At 43.2% G+C, this 26,129-nt stretch overlaps 1 protein-coding gene across 20 annotated transcripts in view; it reads right to left on the minus strand.

Moving 5' to 3' along the window:
- The window catches only part of EIF4G3 (eukaryotic translation initiation factor 4 gamma 3), a 147,911-nt gene that overhangs the window by 106,775 nt on the left and 15,007 nt on the right, over positions 1-26,129 (minus strand). For 2 of the 20 annotated variants that reach the window (XM_049805958.1, XM_049806137.1), the window contains exon 1: positions 2,411-2,516. The exons of the other annotated variants lie outside the window; for them this stretch is intronic. The gene's annotated coding sequence lies outside the window, so the exon portion shown is untranslated. Of the gene's footprint in view, positions 1-2,410; positions 2,517-26,129 lie in introns of those variants that run through there. 20 annotated transcript variants of the gene reach the window in all.

Raw genomic sequence — 26,129 nt, forward strand, 5'->3', positions numbered from 1 at the left:
CATCTATAGACTGACTCTCTGCAAAGAGTTGGGCTGGTGGAAAGGCTACCGCTTCCCTGCAAGCCTCCCAGAGCTCGTTTCTGCCCCACTAGAAGTGACCACCCTCCTTTCCCTTACATCTGCCAAAGGAGTCCATCCTGCACTAACAGTCGCTGTTACTTCAGGAGGAGCGAGCCAAGGTGCTTGCAAAAGTTCATCAGCAGACTCTTGCTAATAAGGCTTTTTCCTAGAAGTGGGTTAAGTGTGACAGCACAGAAGACTCCACCATGGGATGTGAATAGGTCATGGCAGGCAGGTGGGAAGTAAAACCTCATCCAGCAGCATCATCTCATCCACATCCACAGCAAACCATCCCCCAGGACACTCATCACCTTTCACTACATAGAGATTTTGGTACCATCAACAGCTGTACAACCCAAGATGCAATGCAAACTGCACGAATGCTACCCCCCCACTTCCCCCATCACACACAGTAAAGTTTAAGCATTAAAGTATAACCCAGCCTGGCTCTATTGCGGCACTTAATTAACCACAGCGCAAAGAAAATAGGGATATGCTGAATAATTCAGGCAGCTCCTTCATGTTACTATTCTGGCATGCTTAGATCCAATTCAGGAGGATCCTGTGCCCTCCCCTCCTCCTCCCCCTATATCCCTGCCACGCACGTCACCCTCTTCAAGTGCACCGATTCAACTATTTGTGCAGTCATGCTCTGAAATGATCCAGGAGGGTGGGAAGCAGGGCAGGGTGGGGGGGCGTGGAAGTGCAAAGCTAAACCCAAACCTCACACCATTCTCAGACGTCCTTCCATTACCACAGGGAGAAAAGATGAGGCAGGTGACAAGGTAGAAGAGCAGGAGCAAGGGGAAGCTCTTAAATCCCATTGCAACCAGCAGGTTAGTAAAGTGGAACTACTGTCTCCACTTTTCGTGCTTGGGTCGGGCTGAATGACTCTTTACCCCTCTCCCTCTTCCATCAGCATCACGCCAAAACCCAGGGAAAGGATGGCAGCCAGCGGGTAGCACTGACTGGATTCTCTTCATTGCTGTTTAGAGCTCATTAACTCATGAAATATATATATATTTAAAAATATAAGTGAGATACTTCTGGCAGATTAATAAAAGCAAGCACAGATGCAATGGGAGTTCCACCTAGTCCCCATCTGGCTGCAGCAGTGATTACAAGCTGGGGAATTTCAGGAGCTATTAAAGACCCAGTGGGAGAAGGCAGGCAAAGATAGTAATGCTGGTTGGAAACGAAATATAATTTTTCTTGAAACCAAAAGTCTCCCTAAAAGGAGGAGGATATCTTTTAATTAGACAGCCATAGCCACACTCTGAGGAGAGGGAAAACACTCGACTTCTCTGTAAAGCGATTAAAGAAAAAAAATCCAGACCAGAGCTGCCTGTCAGCCGGAGCACTCGGAGGCACCAACAAATGCAGAGTTAAATGAAAGGAGGAATTTCTTGCAGAAATCTCCCGCTTGTATCATACTTGTCTGCTTGCTCTAATTGGGCTACAAAACTGAAATACTGCAAGATTTTTGTGTGCTTTTACAGGAACGAACAGCCTAAAAACATGCAGTAAAATAGGCTCTTAACAGCAAGAATTTGTACAGTATTTTCTGCTCTGTTCCTGCTTCCAAGACTGGAGAGGAAAGAAAAAACACTACTACATTTTCTTCCAAAATGGATTCACTTTCCCCTCAAACAGTGCTTCTCACCTAAGCTCATTTTCAGCAACTAGCAACCATTTTATCCTGAGCATGCACTGATGGCCTCTTTCTTCACTTCCAGCTGACGGTAACGAGTAAGCACCTTCTCACATGAATAAAAATATCTGCGGGTACCCAAGGGCACGTATGCAAATGTGTTACACAAAAAACATTCCAGAACTAATGATTTTTATCCCTGCACAGAAACAGAGTGAGTCTCCCACCAGCTATCCCCGGGGTTATATAATCCCGATGCGTGTCCCCGCTTGTACTGAAATTGTGTATTAAACAACTGAAAAAATACAAGATAAAACCATCAAGCAAGATTACAGAAGGGCAGGAAACCACATCAAATTCAAACACTTCTTTCAGCTTTTTGGTGCAAGGGATTTTTAAAAACCCTCCAAGTAGGGAGGTATTTGATGGCAGAGAGCTGTTAAAAGAGTGTGTTTCTCCTCTGCAGCCTCTTCTCTATTCAACATGCAATTAAAATGCAGGAGGGGAACATCCTAACAGCAGAAGCACCTAATTTAGCAGGTTCGGAAACCACAAGGGCTTGCTTAAAAGGTTAAAAGGGAAAAGCTACGCCAGTCATAGCAGCTTGCTGAAACTTCCCCCAGCATCACCCCATCCTTTGCAGGTCTGCTGTCCTCCACTCACCAGGCAAAACCTTTTGTTCAGCGTGCTCCATCCTACCTGGCAGCAAGCTCCCGGAGAGCTTCGTTAGCGAGCTGGCTCAAGCGCCAGGTCTTCTCCCCCCATCCACCGGCAGCAAAGCCCACAGCCGCATCTGTGCCATCCAAGGATGATTTCTTAGCTCCTGCCTGCCTCTCACCCTCGCAAGCAGAGCTCTCGCAGCGCACTTGTGGTCTTAAAGAGGTAGTGCAATGGGGGTCTTCGCGATACCTTGGTGGGGTTTTGTACCAAGTGCTTCCACGCTGCAGAAATCCCTCTGCTTCCTGAATTTTTTTGCTCTGCACGCAGTGGAGAAGGGATGGGAGGTAGCATCAGGCTCCTCTTAGCAAGCTTATATAGGATAAAAATCAAACCAGGCTTAAAAAAGAAAGCATAAGGTAAAAAGATAAACTCACCTACAGCATGTTGCATTTTAGAAATCTGCATTGCAATGTATGAAGAGCTTGGAAAGCTTCAATGCTCCCTATCGGATGGAGAATTAAATCGCAGCACAAACTCCTCAGCAAGAAATTTTGCAACTAGTTTCCCTCAGCTTTCCACTCACTACCCCCAAATGCAGCAACATGCACTACCACAAACCCATTTATTTAGCAAGTACTTCGTGAATCAATTTTCCCTTCAAAATAAATTCCTCTTTTGACAGACCATGTTTCAGAAGCCAGGGCAAAGCAAGCTGACAAAGCAAACTACAGCCTTAAAAAAAACACAACGAAACAAAAACCAAACAAAAAACCCAAACAAACTCCACCAAGTGACATGTCACATGGGGAAAAAAATAAGTATATAATATCAAAACAGTGCCATCCACTCTCTCCATGCTGAAATACTTACTACAACCAAACTTCATCCAATGAAAAAAAAAGTCAAGTTACAAAGCAAACTACTCCAAACTTAGGAAAAGGCAAGATTAACGTTGCCCGTGCAACCATAATTCAATCCCCCTGTGTATACGCAGAATCGAGCCTTTAATTACAGAGGCACATGCTGTTTTTCCCCAGTGTCCCCATCATCTCCACTTTTTCAACTGTCTTACAGGAATCCAGCACCTTATACCCTTCATAGTTAAGCAGCTCTTGCTAATGAGAGATGAGAGATAATTAATATTACAAAAAAATCAAGACCAACATAATTCAGGGACTTTGGAAAATGTTTAAAGGCTTAAGAAGAACCTAATAAAATGCCAACCTGCTGCTCAGCCCTCTCTAACCCTTCCACTGCGTACATCCAACTGCATAGCCCAGCAACTGCACGCTGCCCAGACACGTAACATCCCCCATCCTTGCAGAGATCTCCTTTCATTTTAGGGTGGGGTTGGGGTTTTTGTTTGTTTGTTTGTTTGAGCTTGGGGTTTTTTTGCTAGAGGATTCTTGACAAGGGGGCCATGCCTTTTGGTCAAACCTCAAAGGAATGAGCTGGCCCTTTGTATTAAACCAGTGGTTTTATTTTAGTTTTCTTAGATGGATGCAACCGGTCTTGCGCAATGTGATGAGATGTCAAAATAGAGTATGATTCAGAGCCCTGACTGTATCACAGGTCAAGACCGAATGGGGGATTGTTGTTTCAATGTTTGGTGTTTACTGTTTTTATAACGGGGAGTGGGGTGGGGGGTAAATGCAACTTTTTGCTGGCATAAGCACTCAGAAATACAGTCAAAGTTATGAGCCGCAAGTGAAGAATTCCTTAAAAGGCCATGTCAGCTTTACACCAACACTTAATTTTTACATTAAGGACGTGTTTCTGGCTAGTCAAATGTTTAAAAATAAAGGAACGCAATAAAATGTGTTTGTAAAGTGGCAAAAATGGGGTTTATGGTTTAAAATTAGCACGCTATGTAATAGAGCAGTACATTATCATGCCCCTATTCCTGTAAATAGATGCAAACCATACTTCCAAGATTCACCACCTTCTGTAATGACTTACACCCAGAAGGATCTTATGGCAAAAGCCATTATTAAGCTTGTTTTAACATTTTATGGCCTAATATAAAGCTCCTTTACTGCAACATGTGTAGTCAATGTTCACAACAGAATTGCCATTTGTCAAACATATAAATTTTAAGTGGATCAATGAAGTGTTTGTGCAAACTACCTTTTTAATCCTTCATGTTATTTTGTGTATTAAATGGTAACACTGAATTCTCTTTAAGTTCTCATTTATGGGCTATTTTATACTCATAACAAATACCTTAAATAAGGTATTTATCTTCTGCTTTTGTACCAGAAATGCACCTACATAAATACTGTTGATGTTTCACACAGTCTCACTGGCTCCTTTATGAACTGCAATTGCCTCGTTCAAAATTACTGACTGCAGGACTCTTTCCTTGCTCCCTGGTTGAACTACTTGACAATAACTGAAAGTGATAAGGCTTGTCCATCCCTCTGCCACTTAAGCGCTCCTCATTAAAGTATCATCTCCCAAGCTTTGTCCAGATCCAAATGTTACAGTGAGGCTTTTGCTACTTATCCCAGCTTATGCCATGCTCTAAACGAATACTCCCCCCATAATAAAACTTTTCTCGAAATTCATCTTAAGCTTTTTACCTAATTACGTATCATTAATCTCAGTACTAGCTTTCAAATAATCCCAAACACTTCCTTTCCCTTCTGTCTACCACATAATGTCACCCGATCTCCGCTTACACTGAACTGAATAGGAACAGGGCAGCAGCGAGAGCTTTCAAAAGAAAAGGGGCACACAAATCCCGATGAACCTCAATGGCTGTCGGAAGACAAGCTTTCCAAGGCTCCTCTGAAAATTGCAGCTTGAAAGGAAAATGTGACCTTCAAATGCTTACTGAAAAGCGTGATTTCCCTCTCCTTCCCCCAGCATAGCTGCTGCTAGGATCCAGCATCCTCCAGCTATTCAGATTTCTCCTCCTTTCCCTTCGTGATTGAGTCCCAACACGTTTTGGAGGCGCACTGATGAACGCGGCTCTGTATCTGCAGATGCTGGCGTTCATGTTTACACATCCGATTGCATCACCCAACTTCAGGGTGGCACACAATACCTGACGCATAACCTAGCACGTCTTTCTGACTAAATGTGCTAAAGCTGCGCTGCAGCAGCCACATTCAAAGTGCATGTTCTATTTATACCCAAGCATATCTCTAAATCCTCCAACTTACACGCTTTTTAAAAATATCCACTCCACAAAATATCTACTTCCAAAGTCTTTCTTCCTACTTATATCCACTCTGCAACATGTTTTTGCTCCTCACTCACCTTCCTGACGTACAGGTAACGTACTGCGCTGCATTTTTTGCATCAGCAATGCCTTCACAACCCATTTAATACCAAGGCAGGAATTTGAGATACTACTTCCCATCTGGCTAATCGTTAGTGATGATAAATTAGATCAAGCCTTTCGTCAATCTATGATGCATACCAGACATCATTGCTGTGTAATACAACACTTTGCTACTTATCACCATAATTTCCTTTTAGTCTTTGGTCCACGTGTGATACATCTCATGGCCAAGCCAAACGGGAATGCCAAAGGAAAGCTGGGGGTTAGAGGGAAGATAAGAACAGAAAAAAACCCTCTTTGTTGCAAATTACTGTATTTCCAGCATCTCATTCATTCCGTAATGCTTTCAAACAAAAATCAGCAATATTAAGAGCACCAACTGTAGGCAGCTGCAATAGTTACACCTGCAGACAAACACCTAATTATCCAGAGCTCATTACTTTCAGGCTCAGTTTTGCATCTCTAAATTAAAAAGAACTGGACACAGCTCACCAGCACGTAAATCATCCCCAGACCTCGCCTCACCCTGATGCATTTCATTCAGCCTGTAAGCCGTCAGGAGTGAGTTATCAGGGGAGCTGTCAGCCAATATACCAGATCACTGCAAACGTGACAAAAACCCAATCAATTATTTTGTCCAATACAAATGCGTTTCTAAGGGCAACCCGATTTTGTTATTTCATCTCCATCTTCTTCAACTGCAACCCCAGCATCAATGCAAATCATCTATTTTCAGCTTAGACCTGGAAAGGTTGTTTGAGGTGGAAGAAACTGTGTCTAAACCTTGCTAATCCTGCTGGGATTTTCCTTGAAGCATGGTGTTTGTGGATGGGGGGACGGGTCTGGTAGTGATGGACTGAATGTTTCTGTAACTTTGAACTTTGTCCTATGTGTATTTTTAACTGCAGCATCTCCAAAAAGTGGGTTTTCAAAGCACAGCCTGAATAAGGTTAAATCCAGGCTTGGACCAAGCTGCAAAGTATTAGTAATTAAAAAAAAAAAAAAAAAAAAAAAAGCCACAAAGGCACCCTGGATCATGTCTGTGCCAGCTCAGGTAACAGGTAACACAAGGTGAAAAATGTGCCGGGAAAGCATCTCTTGCTCAACTACAGAAAACTTCTCACTAGCTGAGTTGTTTTAGCTTAATAGTCCATTTTCCCCCATAAAACACCAGCCACTTCCATATTTTTTTAAATTCATATTTTATTCTTATAATATATGGACTCTTCTAAGAGATGGAAGAGTCAACAGATTTCATCAGCTCCCTTCAGCTGGAAAGTCATGGTATTACCTCTCCAGAGAGGCAATGGCATCATGGGGAATATGCCGATGTAGCCTTAAAATTCCATTTAATTTTAGGAGGGTTATTTATGATTGTACTTGTCCATGTTAATTAAAACTCCCATTACGCTGCAGAAAACAGGCTATGCTCAGGAACTCAAAACAGCCCCATTAGTCTTCAACAGTCCTACCCTGGTTGGCCACTGCTCCTACTGCTCAGAGTGATTTCTCACAGTCCTCTAACCACACCACCAGTCAAGGGACCTTATAAAGAGCTCAAGATATTAAGGTGGGGGAAAGGCTCAACAGGGTGAGCTTTGGTGACCAGCACTAAATCTGGCTGAGCTCTGAAGGGTCTGCTCTAAGTCACAGAGGACCATCGCGGGCCAATGTCCCAAGGAGAGATGCCAGATGAAGCCTGTACTCCAAAATACACCAAACAAATCATAAGCAGAGATGTGTTATGCCAGTACTGTGCACACCCAATCAGCTCTGAACAGTTTGGCATCAAAAATGAAGCCTGAAAGTCCCACACAGGGCGATGCCAGGAAGCTGGGCTCATGCCATGCGATACTGGGCTAACTATCTCTTCATATTACATGAAATTGCTACAGATCTTATCTGCCGGGGGTGTGGGGCTGTGCTGCTCTAATCAATTACTAAGCCTTCCTTTGCTTTCTGCCCAAGTACAGACAGCAAGGCGTGGGAACAATGGATTTACATGTTGCTGCTCTTTACATCTGTATATTAAAGGCAAACCTGGATTTTTTGTTTGTCATCTTAAGATCTACACCAAGACATCATTTCCTTGTTTCTTAAAACACGTATGAACTGATCAATACATGTCGTCCTAGCAGTCAAGAGTGTATTTGTAAGCATCCTACAATGTATACGTGCAGCTTTATAGATGATTCATATGTACATAAAAACGGGGGAAGAGAGCCCGCATCTCCCTGGCGTTGTTTTGGTAGGAGCTATGTGCCCCCAGCCACCATCCATGTGGGGGGGATAAATGACATCAAATGTGACCTGGGTAAGATGTATGTCACCCTGCTACCAAAAATGGGGCTACACACCTGGAGAACCCATTCCCAGGAGGCCAGGCAACTGAAAAGGTCTGTGGGTCAAGAAACCACCGAGGTTACCAGAGGAATACCAAGAGAAGGACAGGTAAGGAAATCACAGCTTTCAAATTTGTCCTCTCCCTACAACACATCAACTCCATACCTGAACTCTCAATACTCACTTCCTAATGCTCAGTTCCTCCTCTCAAACTTTTCATTTCACTTTTTAAAAATCCAAATCCAGTGCTAGGTTCCTTCCAGGGGAGGAACTGATTTGGAAAGAAAGCAACTCAGGTGGCTGGATGCTCTCAGAGCTATTCCTAGCCAGTCCCTAACCTGAAAGAGGGGACACGCAAGACTCTAAGCTCAAGGCTCCTTGGAGCGAAAAAGTCACAGATAGCACCTACAAGAAGTCAGGTGGCATCAAAGGAAAATTACTGTCATGAACATGTAATCCAAAGAGCAGGCGCCTGCAGGCAGAAGGACACAATACGAGGAGATCTAGTATTAAGCCGTCATCCAGCAGCGGCCGCTGCCAGAAGAGGTGGTCCTGGCCTCTCTCTGCCGCTCGCCCTGTGCCAGTGCAAACCCATTCACTGCTGCTCAGTCAACCAGACCGGGGAGCAGTTTTGGATTAAAATGAACCTTTTCTTCCAAACCTTGTTCGCCACCCAGCCATGCCGACAACTACGTCAGCCTAAAGGATAGGACCAAGCAGGAACAGAGAAATGGGGAGGTTGCACCATAAAATGCCCTTGCTAAAGCTTCCTTAAGCACATCCCTGGCGTACACGTAAGCTGCAGGGATGTATTAACTCCAGAGGCAGCTGCTGAGGCTGACCTAAACATAACATAGTGATCCTAAACATTATTACAAGTTTAAACCACTGCATAAAATGTTTTTTCCAGATGGTTTTTTGTTTTTGCACTCCCAAAGGAGAATGCAAGTGGATCCCCCTTAAGAAATCATTTTCCTGTATGAAATGGTAATAGTCTAAGCCTTCAGTAACTGAATTCACAGCATGACAGCCATCAGAGTTTTAGAAATCATAAAAGCCTTGGAAGATTTATTCAAAGGATGGAAGCTCGGCAGGCCTGGGAAAGGAGGAGCAGATACACACACTAAGGAAACGAAGCATTGCTGCATTATACCATAAGTAATGCTCTAACTTGAGGCCATGAGGACTATACTGAGGCATCACCCGAAATGAAGATGGTCTAGGTATTTCGGATCCAGCTCACGTTGCATAGCTGGGGAGACAGGGCACTGAACTGGGAAGCAATAGTTTTGACTCCAGCTGTGCTGCAGAGCTGCAAAGTGACTGCAGGTAAGACAGCCAAGATAATCGTGTGGGTTGGGAAGTGTTTTCTTTGGGTTGAAGATGCTGTTGCCCACACTCATGAGCATCTCTTCTAGTAGCACGACCCATTTCAAAAGCATCAGCTCACTCAGCTTAAAACATGAGGGATGAAAAGGCCTTAGTAAGATAAAGGTTTTAAGTTTTTTCCTTCTCAATTACAGAAAAGCCATCCTTCATTTGCACTCACCACCCTATGAGGCTGTCCCTGCTAACGGGCAGACTTGAACATGCCATCAATTTACAATCTGGAAGCTACAAACACAAGATACAAAACATAAAAATCACCAAAACTGGGTAAGTAATAGGCTTTTACTTGACCAGAGATGGTGATATTTCTCACAAAATCATTCTCGTAGTTTGGCAGCAGCTGCTAAATCACTTTTTGTGCTCCAAGACGCTCCACACATCTGCACATTCTCATGAAGACAGCAGGTCTCCTACCCCAAAAAAGTTGGAGGGTCAGCAGTTTGTGTATTAGCTACTCCGGACACTTATATAACCCAAGAACTTGATTCAAACAGGAGAAGCCTTCATGATTTCTGATCAAGAAGCTCCTCCAGACATTCTCACACTCTGAAGTAATTAGCATTTTAGTGGCAGTTCACAAGCCTAAACAGCTCAGGTGCTTCTTTTAATTAGAAGATTTTATGCAGCTATTACACCCCTGCTATTCCCTGAAATGAGACACAGGTCTGAAGTTCGCCTGTCACCCACATACTTACTTTTGTGGCCCTGACAAAAATAAAACCACCTTTAGTGTCAGCCAGCAGGCTGCCTACCTCTAAAACAAGAGAGCTTAATGCAGCCCTTTCAATATAAAAAAAAAATCTCATCTGCCTGTTCAAGTAAAACATCAGCTTCTGTAACAGCAAAATTTATTGTGCAAGTGAGCGAAGTTAGCGGCTTTTGCTATTTTACACGGCTCTTACAATTCACATCTCACACTTCTACTGTGCAAGAGACAATCCCGGATCAGAACCGGAAACAGCAGGGAAAAAGCTCAAGTCCTATGTCCAGCAATTCCTCCATCAGTTCATGTCTGGGTGAGCAGATAGGGGAAAGAAATGGAGACTTCAAGTTGCTGGAGCTTGCAGTTTAAAACATGATTTACCCCTTGCACCCCACCTCCCCCAGACTGTCACCTAGAAACCTTCTGGCAGCACTGTTAATTAGAGGGGCAAAAGGGAATAATTCCAGGTCACAGAGTAGACCCGGTGTCCCTGGGAAAAGGGAAAAAAACAAAAGCCTTGCTCCCTGAGGGCACGGTGCTTCCCTTGCACCGGGCTTTTACATTTCATGGGATCCCTAAACCAACCCAGCTGCTAAACAGTGGCTAGCCACCCCAAACCACACACGTTTCTTGCCACCTCCCTTCTGTAAGGACTAACAATCACAAGACTCTTTGGTGACCCAGCTCAGCCTGGTGATTCAACAGAAAACTTTTTTTTTTTTCCCCTTGGCTGGGTGAAGTTTTCAGTCGATTCCGTGAGCTGACCTATATCACCAAATACTCACATGATCATTACATCCCAGACAAGGGAGCTAGCATGAAAACACAGCCCAGTGATAGCAGATCCACCCTTTCAGCTGCAGCTCACAGGTACATCTCTTTAATCCTAACATGCAACTACATCCATCAAAGCACCTGCCTTCACCTGAGACATCCAAAACAACATTTTGAAACAGAAGTCAGTGCCTTTCTCAGCTGAGACAGAATACTCCATCTTGCTCCGTGGCTCTTCCTCTTTTGCATTTGAGTAGAGGAACTGGGCATAGCATTAAGTTCAGCTGCATATACACCACGTTCTTTAATGCTTCCTCATCTGTTTCCACACCTCTGCCAAACTGCTGCAGCCTACGTTGGAGCCAGGCATAACGGCCCCGAGGGGCCAAAATAAATTTTTCAAGCTATGAGAAAGAAAGCAAGCAAAGCGATGGGCATGTTCACACCAGCTGAAGTCACACAAGTAGCTCTGTGATCCTCCAAGATTATTGCTGTCCTTCACGCAAGACAGCAGAGAGGGAAGTCTCAGTAGGATGCAGTTTATTCCTGACAGGGATGGAGTCTGTTTTAGGTGAAGGAGATCAGCGAGCGCTCCTTTACAGAGCAAATGGGCAAGAATGAACGCAGACACCCACAAGAACCTTATCAGCTTCAAGGCAACATGAGCCAGCAAGCCCTAGGACAGACACACAAAACTTCTCATGCATTTACCAAAAAAAAAACCAAACCAAAAACCAAGGGGAAAAAAACCACAAGTGGGAAAGTGGGAAAAGTGACACTTGATCCAAGAACAGATTTCCCACAGCTTCCCTTGAACACTATGAGATTTGTTCTCCATGGTACTACCTGATTTGAAGTCTTATAATTCTTTAATTAGTAATTCATTTCAGTGCCATTAATTCATTAACACACTGAATCTTTCAAGAGATGTTTTACATACCACCTTCAACATGCCAGTTCTTGCCTCCCTTCTGAAAAAAATGCTTTGGAGAGGGCACCCTCCCATCATGAGCCATGTCCTGCAGTGCACAACCCCATCCTGTGCTACTGAGTGGGTGCAAATCCTGCAACTACACTCCTACAAATACTTTCAGCATTGTTTAAAAAAACAAAACAAAACCAAACCAAAACAACAAAAAAACCAAACAAAAAAACACCTAGCTGCTACAGTCAAGCCAAGCTGTGATGGATGTTTAGGATCAGGCTGCTCCTCCACAGACCCTTGACCAAAGATGTGTCTATAAACACCACGTGCAATAAAACCCAAGCAGTGCTGTACAGCTGCTCTAATACGTGTGTTTGGAAAGCTATGCAGCGATGCTCCAGAACTCAAACATAAGACAAGGTTACTGAGGGGTCAAGCTATGTTATCTGCCAAGCTGCAGGCAGCTATGCAGAGGAATTTTAAATTGTCCATTTTCTGGTTTATGGATTAAGTGCTCTGGGAAAGGAGACTACTAGCATTGGGGGACAGGGAGTGAGGACAGATCACGGACAAGGTTTAGCCTGGGTGCTGATGAATTAATGCAGCACTCCCTATCCCGTTTAGTGCACTGGCGGGCACAGTATTTATAGGAAAGTGATACTAAGTAGAGCGTGGAACACTAATTTACACACAGGGCAACTTTTTAATGGACATGACAAAAGACAACAGTCAATACTGGAAAAAAAGCAAAATCAAGGTATCTACCATTGAAATCCATGCGGGGTGGGTGGGGGGGGTCTCAAAATTCAATATATGAGCCATTCCCAGCTGGCACAAGGAGCTATAGGGCACATGTCTCTACGTAGGCAGTTACCTCTAGCCATCTGAGGACTTCAAAGGAGAAGGGAGGGGAAGGGAGGAGGTGACCACCTGCACTTAACTGAATGAAGTTCTTTAACAAAAATTCCTAAAGCTTTTAACCTAATGAACCTGGGGACAGATGACTGAAGTCCTCTCTCTCTCATTCCTGCAGAGGTAAACCAGGAGATAATTGTCATTTAGCCTTCCTCCATATGAGACTTCTGCCCAGAAGCTGCTGTACACAGCATCAACAGCACTAACAAGCTCATCTCCGACATAAGCATACATATAATGTGCCTATATAATAAAAAGAGAAGGTGACCAAGGGACAAAACTTTTTAAAATAAGTCTTAATGCCAGAGATATGGGTCTCCTACCCAGACAGCTTCCTCTCTTTTGTATTGTATGGATGATTTCATATGGAGGGGGTCCTCAAAGGAGGAAGCAATGCTGGTACCGGAAGACATCAGGTCTAAAATTCCTTGTTAAGAAAGCTCCAGCTTGTGCTACTTCGGTGCATGAAGTTATCTGGCACAGCTTGAGAAAGAATAATTTAGCAGCAGCTTGTGAAATTGGCTGCACTCTGTTCTAAATTTATGCAAGATATGGTGTATTATCTTGGACACTGGGCCCATGCCTTCATTAGTGAAGAGGTCCCTCGAGGTAGGAACCAGTTTTCAGGCCCAGGATCCCACGGTGCCGACGGGCAGCTCACCAGCACTCACACACAGCGCAGCTCCCGGCGTCAAGCAGCCTCCCAGCAAAGCTCCTCAGGCAGAGCAGGACGATTACACCATGAGCTTCCTCATCAGAGCTGCAGGAACTGGGGACAAAGATCACCAGCTTGGTGCAAGCAGAGGATGCATTTTTAGGCATCTGTCCTCCTCGTAGCAAGTAACCGTATCAATCGCTGGAGATATTTAGATCATTGTTACAAACCTCCATACTGGAGACTATCTGTTTCATGGGGAGATATTAAAGCCTCTTTAATTCACGAACAATTAAAGCATCCCCATGTTGCACAGCAAAAATACAGAGTGATGTAGATTTTTAAGCAGATTTAACTTTAAACAATTTTTCATGGATGCCCAAAGCACTGCATGGGGCTTTCAAACAGTTATCGCATCCATATCCGCATAAAGAGCTCTCATGCCATAATCTTCCATAATACTTTAAGATTAAAAGTATCCTGCCCTTCCCGTTTCTCCCTAGTCAGTTCACTCTTCATCCTTGTCTATTTTCACAGCAAATGAAAAGGTTACAATGCACTGAAATTTTTCTTGGCAAATAATGTCATTTGATGGCACAAGAACTGAAAACTGTAATAACCAGTTAGGCAACCAAGTGGTTTTAACACAAGCCAAGCGTTTCCGAGGTCAGCTCTTACCTGCACAGCATAGACAGAGCCTTTACTTTTCAAGTGAGGAAAAGCTGTGCGGAATCAGAAAGTGGCATAAAGAAAATACATTTCAACTGCAGTTAGGCTACCCGCTACCAGCAAACTAACTTTTAATTTCCCCAGATACTTCTGAAATATATTCCTTAAATACTGTTAACAGAAACAGCAATTCAGGAGCATTTATAAGCTTTGCATTCAAGTTTGACAAGGTCCTACCTAGATTTTGCAACACCTAATAAAAGGGATGGGTTTATGACTTTTCCACCTATGACTAAAAACCAATACTCCTTTAAAAAACACAATAGGGGCTAAGCACGAATGCCTGCAGCACTTGGGTACCAATTCTGCCCGCACAAGTTTTACAAACCATATCCTTAGTTTAATGTACAATCCTGTACCTGTTTTCTAACATCAGCTTGTTTTCTGCAATTGGCACCGAGGATGGGCACAGCCAGACTCACAGCCCCAACCCTAATGAATCACCTGATCTTTAGCAACAAATGATCAGGATGCAAAAAAAACCAACACCAAGCTATCTTGAAGCTAGGCAAATCTCACATTTAATCTAAAGCATTTTAGTTAAGTCGGTGTTTCCAAAGTAATTTTTAAGGACCTGTGGACCAGGGTTTTGCAAAATTTAAGATTCTGCAGAGATAACCGAGTTTTCCTTACGAAAAGGACAGAAAACAGATTTTGTAGCTAATTAAAATGTACAGATGTCCAAGCTGAGCTAAGCTGTCACAACTTTCCATGTGCATTCACTAAATGGATTAATTTAAAATATAGAATAATTTATAGTAAACACACAGGCAATTTCAAGATTTACTTAATTACGTCCATGACTGAATGCTTCTAAGACACGCACAGTAGCTGAGGATTTGTATAAGGCTTCTTAGGCACCCAGCACTGGGTCAGAGTTTGCTGGAGAAGCTCCTTCTCCAATTAAGAGAAATATTAAGCATTATGTCTTTTCATATTTTAAATAGAATCAGAAGTGATTGTATATACATATTGTGATGTGTTGTTCCATATTTTAACAGCATATTGCCAAGATAAAGTATTTTGCAAGGTCAGCTATTTCATCAGTCATCTTCACTTTCATATAACACCACCCCTCTTCCATTTCATACCACCTATTATTAATCTTTACCTTATACCAATCACAACCAACAGCACTTTGAAGGGGAAATCCAACTGGAAATCCCCAACAGGATCTCCAGATTTGAATTCTCATTCGTTTAATCAAACTTGCTGTAGCCTGAAGTACTTGGCCTTGCCTACATAAAAAGGCTTTTTCTTCTTGTTGTTCAAATGGACACTTACATTTGAGTTGACTTATACCAAACATGCTTAGAGATGCTTCTTAACACATCGAGGTGAATGGATACAAAGCCTTTTACTCAACTGTAACAGAAAGCATGCAGAATCTGCACCAATTGAACTAAATAATGTTTAAAAAAAAATAAAAACAAGCAACCAAACCCCTTTTGCTAGATCAAGTGAGGATCTGTGCACAGATAAAGAACAGAAAAGGTTGTTTTCCCAGCAAAAGTGGTTTCTCAGCTAGGTGGGTAAAATGTAATGCTAATAGGAGCTGCCTGCTCCAGCGAGTCTGCAATGCTGCGCACCACCTCGCAGTAACAGAGCCCTACAGCAGCAGGGAAAACTGCATCATGACACTACTTTAAGGACCATCTCTGTCACAGGTCGGGTTAGCTGCTGCCACGGCACCTAAGGTAAAGACAACAGGTATAAAAACTGGCTGATATATACAAAAGCAAATGCCCAAAGAAAACCATGGATGATCCTACTGGTGGGAGGGAGTTACTTTCCACTGTTTCATTAGAAACTAAATTCCCTGTAATTGCATAGAAAACAGCCCTGAAAATGAAAAATCCTTTAGGACTTATCTTCCTTACTGAAGGGATTGGAATAGTCAAGCTTTGACTGATACTGCTGCTTCCAAGGGGAAAAAAAAACCTCCACCTGAGGAAAGCCCCCTCCCACTCAAAACACAACCCACAGAGCTCTCTCCTCTTACAGTTCCATAAGCAAAAAACCTGTAAATGGAGGAAAGGAGTCAGAGCAGCTCTCTGGGTCATCCAGAAAGGCAGGCACTCTCAAATGGAAAAATATGAGCACTCTCTAGGACCCTCTGAGCGGCGACGGGAATTTGAGATGTGCCGAGATGTGGAAACATGCACAGCGAGGCCATTTACAGCACAACAGGGGCAGAAATGGGGCTGTCGGCCAAGAGAAAAAAGAAACATTAAGGCTACAGAACAGAGCTCAAGCAAAAAAAAGTATACATTTCACCATGCAGCTTCTATTAAACATTACCACAAAACTTTAATTTTATTACGGATACACTCTGATTTCCACTCTGATTGTTTTAATTTCAGGTTACTTTACCTGGCATTTATCTGATCTGCTATATTTTAACGAGTCACCGAAATACATACTGAATGATCAGTTTTTGCATGTTTTTACTGCTATCGGGTCTACATACTCTTGCTGCAGAAGGCGAGGGACTCCTATATTCAGAAATGTTAAAAATAATAATAATCACATTTTTTCCTTCAGTGGCGTTAATCCCCTTGGCTGTAGACGTCATCAGAAGAGCACTTGATTCTAGAACAGACTTCCTGTTTCATGACATCTTTTAAGAGCATAGAAACCAGTTCATGCGCTCAGACCAACAGACCTGTTATGCAGCTACTATGCGTGTCTGTCTCTGACCCCAGATGATTCACACAAGAGCCGAGGTCTCACCTGGGGCTTCAGCACAGGACTGGAGGACATCTCCTGCTCTATTTCAAGCCAACACCTGAAGCACAGTGACCAACAGTATCGCCCCAGCCTTATTTTATTTTTTTTGCAAGTGCAGCCGAGCTGTGGGCAATCGCCTCTATAACCTCCCAGACACAAAGCAGGAGGAACAAGACATTTCTTAACTTCCTAAAACTGTCACAGCAAGAACCATAAGAAACAAGGTTTGAAAGACAAAACTTTGTCGCTGAGCAAGCAGCTAAGTTTGTTCCGTTTAAATTCCAGCTACCACCCTTTCTCCTCCTCTGTCATGAGCCAACCGACACAGGCTGAACACCACCGGGCAAGCCACTGCTTCGTCCAGCTCACCCCAGTCTCCATACCAGAGTAGAGCATCCCTGGGTCAGCCTTCACATCCTACCTTAAGAAAAGTTGCCCGCTTTTGAAGCTTAATGATTTTCAACACTGCCCAGCTTCTAAGGGTGAAGTATGTACATGGATTTGGGTGCAACCACATGGAGCGCTGTAATGCCTTGCTGCCCAAATTAAAAGATTCAGCTGTGAGCCTGGTGCTTACATGCTTTGCACAGTGAATAAAGAGGCGGGCACTAATGACATTTCTGCTCACCCACACCAGCCAGTGGGGAAGACCTCAGGAGAGCTGCCTACCCAAGATCCTGCCTTCCCCTCGTGTTTTTGGGGCATCCCCGATCACCGAATTAGCAGGCTCACAGCACAGCCTGCAACGGCTTCCAGGACTCATGCTCTTCAATAACTCTTTTGAGCAGGGACAGCTGACTTGCTCTTTATTTGGAGAGATGTGGATGATGGTGGAGCATAAGAAATGGGCATTTATGACATTTGGGAAGAGAGGAAAGAAATTTTGGGTTCTCATCCCCCCAAAAAGCTTTTGAAACCCAACAGCTACTTAGTAAAAGGAGCAAACAGCAGTGCCAGGTATTCCTCGAGCACCTGAATTTTTCTTCCCTACCCCAATCCCTACACTGATTTTGGCATGGGACCATGCCAAACCATCTAGATCCAAACAGAGTAAGTCTCCATGTACCCATTTCCAAGCAGGTTCAAATTTTCAAAGGAAAATAAAACCAACATAAACAGACCTCAAGAGGACAGACACCTGGAACAGAAGAGTTTGCAAGAAATGCAGTACTATGAGAATTAGTAAGAGCATGTGAAAAAGCAAGCAAGTTTATATTTATTTCCTGGCAGAGGAGCTGGAGTTGAAAACAAAAGATATAGGAGGGGAAAGTAAGGAAGAGGATGTGAGAACCTAAAGAAGCAGAGTTGATCAAATTCTTTCAAACATTTGAAAACCCAAAGGGCTACCCCAGCACTTGGGAGCAAATCCATCCACTCTTAGTACAAGCCCCCTGATAAAACAAAGGCAGCAGCTCATCTTGTGATTTTCTGACTCATCTCCTGCATTCTCTACTTGAGCCATGTCAGGGAAACAGAAAAGCTTTCTCCACTATCAGCCCAAATGGGAAGGTGACTATTGACCCAGCTTTAGCAAGTGCAGGCATTTTTATCACCACATAAGTCAAATATACACATTTAATACACTGGATTCTTCTGCTCAGGAGGCACTCCACGGGTACTTTTGCCAGTTCAGCTAAGCTAGTATTAACATGCATGCAATTGCATTTTATGTTTTTAGACTAGGAAAGGCTTAAGGGGCTAAAACAGGGATTGTCCCTTCCCTTGTCTGATGGAGCTGTCCCTGGTATAGTTTAGAGAGTCAAGAGATCACACAAGTTTGGTCAAGACCCCCTCCTAACTTGGCTACATCAATCCGTCTCCAGCCATCCCAGAGTTGTTTCCCACCTCCGCACCCTGACAATGCTCCCGATAATTAATTAGCCGATTTGAGAGTCCCAGGCCAATGGTTATGCATCAGAAAATCTCTTTTTACTCAAAACTAAAACTAATCAAAACTGAGTCCGAGTGCCAGCATTTTAAGTCCGGAAGCACAGCCACGTCTGTCTGAGCACAACACATGCCTGTGGAAATCGCCACAAATATGCAGTGCTCAGACATCAAAGACAGGAAAAGAAGAGCAGTAAAAAGGGCACCCAAGGTCAAAACATACGCCAGGGCTTTTAAACCCAAGATTTTTATTACAACAAATCTTCCAGAAAGGCTTGCAGAGGAAGATGGCAGATTTCCTCCCCCCCACCAAACAGAAAGAAAACCAAGCTCAGAAAATCTGCATTTCAGTGGCCATAATGAAGTGATCGGGTGGATTTTTGCAACAAGTGATGCCAAAGTGCACCACCATTTTGGTAGCTTTGGGGGCAGAGGGGATTAGAAGAGCACACCTCGCCTCAGTTAGGGCTAAATGTGCAAAAATCCAGAAAACTTGGTCCAATCCCAAGGTCCAAACCCTCTACCACCAAAGGGAAAGGCGGTGGGACAGCTCCACAATATCACTCACTGAAGACATGAAGAAAACAACTTATTTTAACTTTGTTGGGAAAGTTTGGGCATAAATTAAAAAAGAATGAGTAGAAAGTACAATTTGAGTGTTGTCTCACGGACACATTCCATACTTTTTAAGTAAAGCGAAGGCCCCTAGGCCTTCAAATTCATTTCCCCTTTGATCCGCAAGAGCCTAAATTTATTAGCCTTCTAGACACGCGGCAAGGCTCATCTCTTTGTACAGGAAATTGGAAGGAATTCAGACAAGGCTTTATTTAAAGTTCAGACTCCCCCTATTGGGCTACGCTGCCACACAGGGATTTTACCCCAGGCATTTACTTACAAAGCTAAAAAAAACCCAAAAAACTAGAACCAGACCCTCTGACAATAATAACAGACCTAAGACAACACTTACCAAGGCGCAAGAAGTGTTTGCACTGGGTGGCCAACCAGTTGTGAAGTTTTCCCTGGCTAAAGTAACCCCTTCTGAATAATTAATGAACTATTAGACTTTTTTTTTGGTCATATGGTGAAGGAAGCCTTTCAAATGTGAAGCTAAATTTGAGATGACAGAGAGCTTCCTCCCCAAAAGCAACACCATGAACCAGATCCATGTTTTATTGAGTGGCCTCAAGGTATTTCAAAACCTGTTTTATCCCATTTAATGGGGTAGTGTCAAGAGGTAGGAGACAAGAGGAGAAGCACTGATTCCTATTTTGCATGTGTAGGTATCCACTGGTTTAGAAACTGCTACAAAAAAGTCACAGTAAAGCATCACTGAAAAATACACTCTCAAAAAGACAGACTATACTGCAATCACACAGATCCATGCTCCTCAAGATAGGTGGCAAAGAAATGCCGACCTAGGCACATTCTCCTGTCTTACATCCCTGTATTACTGTATATATCTGAAGTTGGTTTAATTTATTAAAAGACTATGGATCTTAAAGCCTTCAAGTCCTTAAAAAAAAAAAAAGCATACACACACATGGGTACTTTCTCTAAGTTAGGCAATCGCTCTTTCCCCACTGCAAGGCACAAGATGGCTAGGGAGGAGTGATGAATAGTTGTGTCTGGGGCTACTTGTCCAGCTTGAAACTGTGTGCTCAGCATCCATCTATTAAAAAGTTTAAGTCATCCTCCATTAGGGAAAAAATAAGTTGTACTCTCGTGACAAGTATTTCTTCTGCCACTTGCTGAAGCCTCTCCATGGGTTTGAATGCCATTTTTCTCCCCGCTTGTCACATATCACTACAGAGTGTTACGTTATCCTTCACAAGGTGCAGAAATACAGCCTCACTTATTTCTCTGAACTCCACAATTTACACTCTAGTTGAGGAGATGCACACTGAAGACAATGCAGCTTTACATGCTATTAAAAATTGGGGTTTAGTACCAAAAAGCCAACTATTTCTAGAAAAAGAGGTGCACTGAGGTACTTCAAAGCCTGGGGCAGTCTTTGTGGTCATCTCTTGATTGCGACAGTATTGCTTACACTGTCTAATTTGCAATACCTAATTCATTGCTGTCCTGTTCTCCCAGTTTGCTTCACCCAACAATACACTTGATTTTGGGGAGCACTCCCCCAAAAATGACTGTCTGCGCTTCACAATATGGAATAATCACTCAACCTCGATCCTTACTCCTGGCAGCATTTACATTCATTTTTGCATGCCTGTTATGCACCAGCGCTCTCCATCAGCTGCCTCCTAACATTTTATTTCCAGGAATTAATTCCCATACTGATGTTTCATAACGATTAGAGAGCACCTACCAGTAGCTTTCGGATTTACTAACATGAAATTGGAAAAGTAGCTTTCCTTTCCACCATCCCTACCTATTGGTAGGAGGAGACCCCCTTGCACATCCACTCGCAAAATAAAAGTCAGTTTAGAATGATGCTGAATGAGTTTACAACTGTTGAACAATACTCTCCAACTCTATACTGCCACTTAAAAGAAACAGCTGTTTTAATAAGAGCTTACATCTTTAGCTGGCTAATGCAAAAACAGAATTAAACAGGACAACATGGAGACTAATCCAAGCAGGGCGAGGGAAAGCCATTTAGTATTCCCAAGCACTGGAACAAGCCATTTAGTCTCCGCGTGCACGCAACCTGCACAGGCGTTAAAGCTCCACAACCACGTTACGCTCATGCATGGATTTGCCAGGATCTTTTTACACGATCCACTTTTCCCTGCTAGAGGCATGAAAGAAAACACTCTGCGGAGAACGCAAGAGGCAACGCGTTCTCTCCCCAGCTTTTTGCAACTTTTCCTGCAAACTGAGCAAACAAAATTAATTCAGAAATATCAGTGCTGCTCCTGAAATGTATTAACAATGAGAGTGAGGGCTGCTGAAAGAGAAAGGGGGGACTGAAAGTATTAACAAAAGCCCACAGCACACTGGCTGTGGCTAAAGCAAGAGCCTGAAAGACTTCTTTGTCTTTCTGGTCAATGCAAGCCTATTCAATGGCCCGATATATAGCAGAAGGAAAGTGAGGGTGGGAGGAAGAAGAGTCCTGTCTCTTTAGGGGACGTCTCCTCAGCTGCCAAGCTGTGAGGCAGAGAGAGAGGGGACTCTCGCATGAACACAGAGCTGCTTTCCAAGCAGCCTGTAACCCAGGCATTGTCTATTAACAAACGCCGACTGAAAGGACATGCTCTGCTCGCACCCAACCTTCCTCGACCAAGGGACACACATTCCAGGAACTGGACATCTAGTTCCCAAAGAGCCTCCAAGCGCAATATAAATAGTAAGCTATAGAAAATAAACCCCCTATTTCTGAAAGTCCGCTTGCTTTTCTGCAATCCCTTCCTCCCAACAATGAGCTATTGTTCCACTCCTGGTACTGAGGAAATGTTTGTGTTCCTTCTCTGGGTCCTTTACATTTAGAGACCTGCTCCTCATTTCAAGATAATTATGCAACAGGCTACAAAGCACACAAGCCTTTCACAGTTCAAGAGAAAATAAATTTAATATTGATTTCACCAAACAAAATCAACAACCCCTTCCTCATTTTCTTAGTGTTACCATAAAAACTCAGCACTGCTCAGTAGCTAACCAAAATACCTACAAAAGGTCAAAGGAGGAGGGTCCCAGTTGATACTGGCATGCCATTTAACACAGACACACAGGACCACCAGTTTGAAATGCAGAGCGATGAAGGCAAGCACTATCTCGAAGATACTGACACTTGCTAGGGGATATTTCTTCTCCCAGATACTGAAATACAAACTCTCACCTCAGCCATGCAACCACAAGGACCAGGAGCGTGTTCTCACACGTCCATGCGGCTGGACCCTCCAAGTGGTTTAAGACATGACCACCATATACCTCCTTACAAACTGCATGTCTCAAGGAACAAAAATACTCTGCTATAAAAACCAAGTGTGGCAAATGCACATACATTGAGGCTTGGTCCTCTTCTCTCCTGAACCAAGCCCTCAGCGCTCATTGCATTCTGGAGCCTATTGCCAAGGAGCAAGGTTTGAACTCTCCCTGCTTCTGAAGTCTTGACCACTGCAGAGCAAAGATATCAATGCTGGCAGAACTGCTGCAAAGGGGTTTCTGCAGCAAACCTCACAAATAACCATACAAAGGAACTTCAGCAAGAAAAAACAACAAAGTCTGTATTTCCGCCCCTTTATCATTTACTCTTCTAACCATAGGATGCAAGGGGACAGCATGGCAATCACCAAATGAACCTACTATAGAAGAGGGAGCTCTCGCATGCCCCACACACAGGATACACACAGACTTACTCAAAGGAAACCTGAGCGTGCAGGCTCCATTTTCCTACAGCAGCCTTACTTTACATAACCACACAAAAGACAAAGTTGGTAAAATCCCATCTTTTTGCACCACCAAACAAGCAAACACATACTGTTGCATTTAAGCCCTTCACTTTCGGGGACTCCACATCTATTTTTGGAGTTGGCCAAGGGGCAGAAATTCCTATATAAAAAGAAGCAAACTAATTTATTTGCCTTAAAAACAAGGGGTTCTTAATTGCAATCACAGCAATAACTTCAGCAAAAACAGCTTGTAAAGATAAAAACTTTTTTCCCCATGTTCTAGCTGAAGTAAAAGGGAGTAAAACTCCGCCATAACCACAATTTTAATTACATTTGATTGATAGCCCATTACATAAGTATGCACAAAGCCACAGTTCGTGCAGGATGCTATTTCCTTTCAGGTTCTTCAATACAGAAAGGACTCCCGTTCTTAACCGTTAAGATAAAGATCTTTTTAGAAGGGCTGATCTGTTGCTTCATTAGAAAATGGTGGACGGTCTCATTAAAAAAAGCCAGCTGTGCAAAAAATTACTGTTCTTCAGGCATCCCACATGCCTCCAGAGGGAGAACCCTCTCAATAGACCAAGCATGCAGCCCGCTGCACCCGGAGCTGTATCTGAACACACACCTCGGAGCACAAAGAGGCATTTGAAACACACGCACCCACCGCCCTCCCTTCCTTGACTGCATGAGTATTTTTTGCCTCCTTTGTTTCTTCGCAGGTGGGGAACGGCTACATCAAGCAGGCAGCTCATAAAGTGGGGAAGAGGAACTTAAAAAACAAAACCCCTTGCACTGCAAACAGCAAAGTACCTGTGGCTGCTGCAGAACTGGGATTTTACAGCACGCTTTTGCATCACATCTTCCCCCCCCTTTTCTTTTAATGACAAGGTGCTGCATGCTCTCAGGTCCAACTGTCCAATTACTGGAACACCCTCAAAGGTGAGAAAGAACAAAAAAGCATAAAGAGCAACAAAATAAAGTTACCCCGCATAAATTCAGATGATTCTTTGTGCACTTGAAACTCTAGTGAAGGCAGCAGCTGCTACAATATGCAAGCTCAAAACCAAAGTCTAATGAAACATGGAAATACAGAAGAAAAAGAAACACAGTCCATAAAACACCTATTTCTGATTGGCAATGACTTGAGCTTCAATTTGCAACTCTGGAATTATAAACAGAGATGGTATATAAATAGGAAATTCTCTTTCACCTTCCTAAATGTAAGTTAGAGAGTGCTGCGTTGATGATTAAGAGCAAAACATAGCAGAGTAAGTTTTATTTATTTATATTGCTGAACACAGCACGCATCAAGCAGCAACTTAAGTAAAAACTCTTTACTCCAAAGCTTTAATGTTACCACCATAGATAGGAGAACATCAATAATGTCTGCATAAAAGTACACTCTGTTTTCAGGTAAATCAAGATGTAAATATTTGTTCTACTTACTTCTGCTTTGTACAGTCCAGAAGGACTGATCAAAGATAACACGTATTTTGAGATGCAATTATGAAATGCCAGCATTTAGAAATCAAACAACCTATAACAAAAGTTACTCAATAAAACAACTAAGGGAAAGAAAAAAAAAAAAAAGCAGAAATTCTCACATACACTATTACACAGTACATGAGAGGTATGCGATGCTGCTTATACCTGAACATTCATGTGGAAGAAAATTAAGACCTAAGAAAAGCCAAAGAACCTCATTAAGTTTATTAAGGCCAGTAAAAGAGCTCCAAGTGTAGCTGCCACAGACCAGGTAGATTTAAGTCCCAACTGCTGGGCTCTTTGCTGCTTTCAGTATGAACACAGCAGATTCGGCACCCCAGCATATAAATAGGCTTTAAGGGACAAGCAACACGACCGAAAGATGTGTCAACCAAATGAGCCTCTTCAAAGTACTGACGGTAAAGGTTTCCTGTTTTTATGTTCTTTGCTTCTACTGAGCTGTAAACTGCAAAGGGGACGACGTCCGTTTTCAGTAGAGATTGTAACCAGTTCACTGATTTCATTTCAATCACGTTTCACAGCTGCCTGAGTCGATTCCGAGATTGGGATGACCTTACAATATTGTCCTGTCCGCTGGCATCATGCAAAATGACCACAGAAACCTTGCTTTTCCCATGGACAGGGAAATGAGAGCCTGCCCTCTGATCCTACCTGCTTCTAAAGCTTACAATATGCAGCATTTGAGGCCTCTTGTGTGGGTTGTCTCTCATAGGCAACTTCACACCTGCAACCGCTCCTATGCTGTGGTTACGCTGACGTAACAGCCCAGAAACCAAAACCAAAACCTACAAGTGGACATCCTGGACACAGCAAAGACAAGCCCTGCCTGGGAATAACGCACAAAAAAAGTCACAATTCCAGCTTATGGTTAAGCAACTCCTTGCTTGAAGGCACCAGGAGATGAACTTCATGCAAGCTTTGGCTGCCTTCTGCCCACGTTGACACCAAAGGTTTCTATGGGGAAGCTGATATTACTGCTAGACACAACCAAAATGACAGTATTGTGGAGCGCTTGCCAGGCACATGTACAGCTGATTAACTTTTTGGGCAATCACTTTTCAATCCCTGGAAAGACTATTTTGTTGCAATTTCCCTGTTCTTAAGAGGAATTTAGCAAATCAGGTGCTCTGATTCTCTCTGTAGCCAGGGCATGTCAAGAAAGGAAGGAAGCTCCTTTAAAATAATCCAGATTCATTCACCTCCCATGCAAGCAACCCCACTTTCCTCCACTAGATCCCTTTGCAATCAAGCTTCTCTTGAACAGCAGTGAATGGCTAACAGCCTCGGGTGCTTCCACATACCCCTCCTGGTCCATAGCTATCTCAGGCTTTAATCGAGATAAAACTTACTGTCTTCCTGAGCTGAAGATAGAAAGTTACCACAAAGAAACAGTTTTGTTCTCACCTTTAGGCAAGAGAAAACACACAGCCAAACATCAGCTACAACACATATCCCTTGCAAGACAGCAAAGGATGGCTTTCCAGCACTCAGCAGTGAGAGCTAAGGCCTCAAGTGTCACAAATACTATTCCCCTTGAGGCACTCAGCTGAAGCTAGCACGT

The sequence above is a fragment of the Accipiter gentilis genome, chromosome 1 (genome assembly GCF_929443795.1).
Source record: "Accipiter gentilis chromosome 1, bAccGen1.1, whole genome shotgun sequence".
In the NCBI taxonomy this organism is placed as follows: Eukaryota; Metazoa; Chordata; class Aves; order Accipitriformes; family Accipitridae; genus Astur; species Astur gentilis.